Genomic DNA, 4,844 nt, shown 5'->3' with positions numbered 1-4,844 from the left:
TGCTTGCTAGGCAAGAGCTCTGCCTAGGCTAAATCAACAATCATCATCATCTCAGTGGTATTATGTACATGTTTTCATCCTTTATACTAATTTGAGATACATAATGCAATTACTCAACCATTCATTAAACAATATTTATTTTACTCCCCTACCAAAAAAGAGAGACTAAAGAGACTCAAATTGTATAGAAATGTAGATGCCTCCCTTGGCAGTAAAACATGAATGAGGGAGGAGAAAAAGAATAATGACGATTTTAAAATCAATATAAATATGATGGTGAGCCCAGTACTCCTTATATAGATAAGACGTTAAACTAAAATGCATGTTGACAGGAACCCGGATATAAGATCTTTAGAAGACACAGAGAGAGCATATCAAATACAGACTTCGAGCCTTTAGCAGCAAACCACTGAACTCAGAGGCAGGACCCCATTGGGAGAATTAGAGATGACTGAAAGAGCTGAAGGGCTTTAACCCCATAAGAACAACAATGCAACCAATGAGCTTTGAGCACTAAACACGCGCCACCAGTACACATGGACTGACCAGGCTCCAACATATATGTTGCAGAGGATGACTTGCTAATTTTCAATGAAAAAAACCCTTGGTCCTGCCAGAGTTGGACCCTGATGTGAGGATTGTCTGAGAGGAGTGCGAGTAAAGAGTGGGGTGGATGAGAGGATCACCCTTTAGAGGGAGGAAAGAGGTTGAGGGGAGCTTCACAGGACAGGAAATGGGAAAAGAATAACATTTGAAATATAAAATAAAGAAATAAAATACTCAATAAAAAAGAAAAAATAAGCATCTATAATACCTATTTCATTCTTACATATACATCCAGAAATCATATCCCCCATAGAGATATTTGTACCTCAATTTTTTTTTTCTGGTTAATTCAATGCCAGCAGGTGGAATCTGGTTTAAAATCAAAATGTGGATAAATCACTAAAATTATATGTGTATATATTCAACATGTGTGTTTATAGATTACTATTCAGCTCGAAAGGAAAATGAAGTTTAGAATTTTGCATAAAAGAAAATGGATGAACTTAAAATATTGCATTAAGTGAGTTTACAAAGAAAAATGCTCTTTATCATTTGTGGAATCCAGTAGTAATGTATGTATAAACAAATACGTTTGTAAGTGCAATTAACACAGAGAATAAAATGACTAAATATAAGGGGAGAAAGAAGGTCTAAAATCAGGTAATGGACCCAAGTATGGAGGACAACATAAAACTGAGTTGTTTTCTGGTTCTAATTCTGTCATGGGGGAAAAATGATAATTAAGATAAATGTAAAATATATTCAAGAAAGTGCTGAAAATTATAGGTAAGGTATCACATCTACCATTGCCAATGCCATCTATCAACTCTGTAGAAAGGTCACATGGAGTGATCTGAATGAAAATACCCTACCGCATGAAACACAAGGGGTAACAATGGGAAGTGTGGCCTTGTTGGAAGGAAGTAGCCACCGGCTTTGAGTTTCAAATGCCCAAGCCACTCTCTTCCTATGCCAGAAGTTCCAAATGTAGAACTCAGAAAGCTATTTCTCAGCACTGCATACCAAAGCAGAAAATGCTACCATGTCGCTTCCACAGCGTAATATAGGATAAACCTATAAAATTGTAATCCTATTTCAATTTAAATAAACTTACTTTGTAAAAAGTACTGTAGTCATAGTGTCTCCACAGAAATAAAAACTCTAAAGACAAGTTTTAGGTGTATAATGACTCTAGGTCTAGTTGGTTGAGTGACATGATCTATATCTACTTGTTTATGAGTTTTATAGTAAGGATTTTAGGAATTTAAGCAACTTTAAGACAAAAAATCTGCAACTATACTTTACATGATTTTCTCTGTGTAGAACAGATTGAAACTTCTTTAACTTTCACTGCTAATTCATGATCTCCTCTCCACTTCGTTTCTTATCTTTTTTTTTTTTTTTTTGGTTTCTTTTTTCGGAGCTGAAACCGAACCCGGCCTTCTTGCTTCTAGGCTGGCCACTACCACTCGACTAAATCCCAGCCCTTCGTTTTCTATCTTTTAGATGACTCATTGCCTCACACTTCCTACTTCTAATCCTAAGCGTACCCACAAACTGTGCCTTTGTAATCTATATTAACGGTAAGGTAGCCTAGGTAATATCCTGGTAATGATCATAGACCACTTCTGATCTTAGAAAGCAGAATATGATGTCAAATCAAAAAATTGTCATTCCTTTTTCTTATCACTTACTACTATTGTCCTTATGGACAGAAAAAGATACAGGGTTAGACATCTAGTTGCACTAGAATGTATGCTGCCAGCCTCTCAAAGAAATGGTTGGGAAAGAAACTATACAAGATGATATACAAGGCCAATAAGTTTGACTACATGCTGGCAGTTTTAAAAGGCAAACAACTCATTAAAAGAGTAAACTAATAATTAAAAACCTTGAAAACCAAGAAACAAAAGGTTTCTGATTTTAATTTGTCAGATAATGTATTCTCTAAAAGAAATTACAAATTGTTACTAGTGGTTTCAAATATTGTTTTATCTATGAATTTGAATCACTCTTATGTATAACTAGAATAATTAACATTTACACTACATAGAATACGTAGCGTAATAAAGGGTAGTCAAGTGAAAATATTTAATAAATTTGAACACTCTCCATCATGTAGCCTCAAGACACTTTAATCAACATTTTAAGACTTAAAATGTTATACCAACATATACACAGGTCTTCTGTACACTGGAAATTTTTCAAACTGAAAACAATCTGATTGTTCCAAAAAAGCATATTCAGTATTCTTTATCTGACTTTTCAGTTGAGTGTTACCATGTTGTCTTATTTTTTTTAATTTGGTTTAATGCATGAAAATTTACTTACACTTCAGTTGGTTTTCTCAAAGTGATAATAAGACAACTCAGAAGCTATCGGCATTAACGAATAGGACCTTCTGTTTGGCTTTTCTTGCATCTTCACTTTCCTCAAGGAACATTCTTTGAATATATTCATACTTGTTTTTACAAGTCTACATTTTCACTCTCAATCCCCCAGTTGAGAATAAGTCAAGTAGTCCATCGTTACCTTGTGGTATCATTTATTGTCTCCTACTTTCATAGATGTATAAAAAAGAAATGACGAAGAAAACTCCAACAGATAAGATTCTCTCCCTGGAAAACAATATGCCACTTTCTACTTTGAGGCCCAGCCAATAGGTATAACAGAATTCTAGAGATGATGCGTGTCTTCCACCTATAAATCATAGATCACACTATTCAACATCACCATGCTCCTTGAATGATGGATTTCACAGGGAGTGACATCATCATATATATGCAATGATTTACACACCCCCTTTCAATGGCCAGGCTGGACAGACTTGCAATTGATGTTGAGAAAATTAGACCCAAAACACTGAGAAAGAGCTGATTGTGACTTTAGTAACAAGCACTTTGAAGTGTTGGTAAAGTAATTTTTCTATATATAATTATTCTAAGATAGTTCCAGATATAAGATAGACAACCTGCAAAATAACCCAGGATAAAGGGAGACAAGATTGACTCATAAGGATATAATGAAATCAAACTGAAAATCAGAAAAATCAATTGTAGAAAATTGAAGTAGTATCCAAGGAAGCCACAGAATACTAATACATATCCATCCTTATAATACGTATGTATGCCATTAAAGAAAAATACAAAAGTAAAACTTATGATGTACATTTGATTATAAACATGACATTACGCTTATAAAGATTGGTAGTTTTTTGTTTTGTTTTCTTTCTTTCTTTCTTTCTTTCTTTCTTTCTTTCTCTCTGCTTTTCTTTAATTGTAATCAAATCCCTTTGTTTCATGAGGACTGGTATGGAAGACTTCATGTTTTCAGAGAACCAGTCTCTCTTATTCACTTTCATTTTCATCCCTAGGATATATGACCTTCATCCCCAGAGCTTAAATCATGTCACCAGACTCAAACTATTATATCTGCTCTCATAAAATAAAATTTTAAAAATGACAATGTAAGGAGAAAAACATTTTAAAAAAGTGTTCCAAGAATTTTTTGCCTACATGTGATTACAGTGTTTTTATCTGTAGAAGAAGATGTAAATATATAATGTTTTATATTGACTTATTTTATCCTAAACAGATATATAAGTTGTGATTTTAAAAATAATGAAGATAAAATATACTTGTTAGAAATTTAAAGAGAGATGTGCAATAATCCTATGACAGTATTTTATAATCAGTAAGAAATGCTCAACATGTTTTAATGACTGACACCTCCTTCTCTTCTTATATTTTGTCTTCTTTCTCTGTATCTGATGTCCTTCAACTCATGATTTTTCTTGTCCTGCACCTTCTAAATACTGGGATCCACAGGCTTGTCCCCTGAGCCTCCAACATTATCCTTAACTGGTCATATACTTCACCAACAGTAAAAGGAAACTTGATACTTGGTGAATAGTCATAAATAAAAGTACAAATGAGTTTTGGATGTGAGTAGTATTCTATTGTCTTACTTCTGCAGACACACTGCGTATCAAAACTCATCGACTCTACTTCAAATGGTAAGAATTTGCTGCTTTTGCTCACTTTTATATAAAGTTTTTCAAATTATTTTAGTCGGTTTTGATCAGTGATGTAATCCATAGTAATCAACAGAATGTGGGGTTATTTGGTTTCACTAAATGTATGAATCGTGATTCAATTTTCCATACTTTTTGGGTCTCTGGCAACACAATACATCTCAAAGGCACACAGCAGAGAGTTGTTGCCTCAGCGGTGACTGAAAGTGATAAGAATAGCAAGGCCCAGGCTCCCCAATATTCCTTTTTAAACAGCAATACTTCT

At 34.0% G+C, this 4,844-nt stretch overlaps 1 pseudogene; it reads left to right on the top strand.

The window, feature by feature from the left end:
• The first annotated feature begins 4,329 nt into the window (after window positions 1-4,329).
• The window catches only part of LOC116893218, a 1,458-nt pseudogene continuing 943 nt past the window's right edge, over window positions 4,330-4,844 (top strand).

The sequence above is a fragment of the Rattus rattus genome, chromosome 2 (genome assembly GCF_011064425.1).
Source record: "Rattus rattus isolate New Zealand chromosome 2, Rrattus_CSIRO_v1, whole genome shotgun sequence".
In the NCBI taxonomy this organism is placed as follows: domain Eukaryota; kingdom Metazoa; phylum Chordata; class Mammalia; order Rodentia; family Muridae; genus Rattus; species Rattus rattus.
The sequence above is the reverse complement of the archived record's forward strand: the minus strand, read 5'-3'. Positions and strand labels throughout refer to the sequence as shown.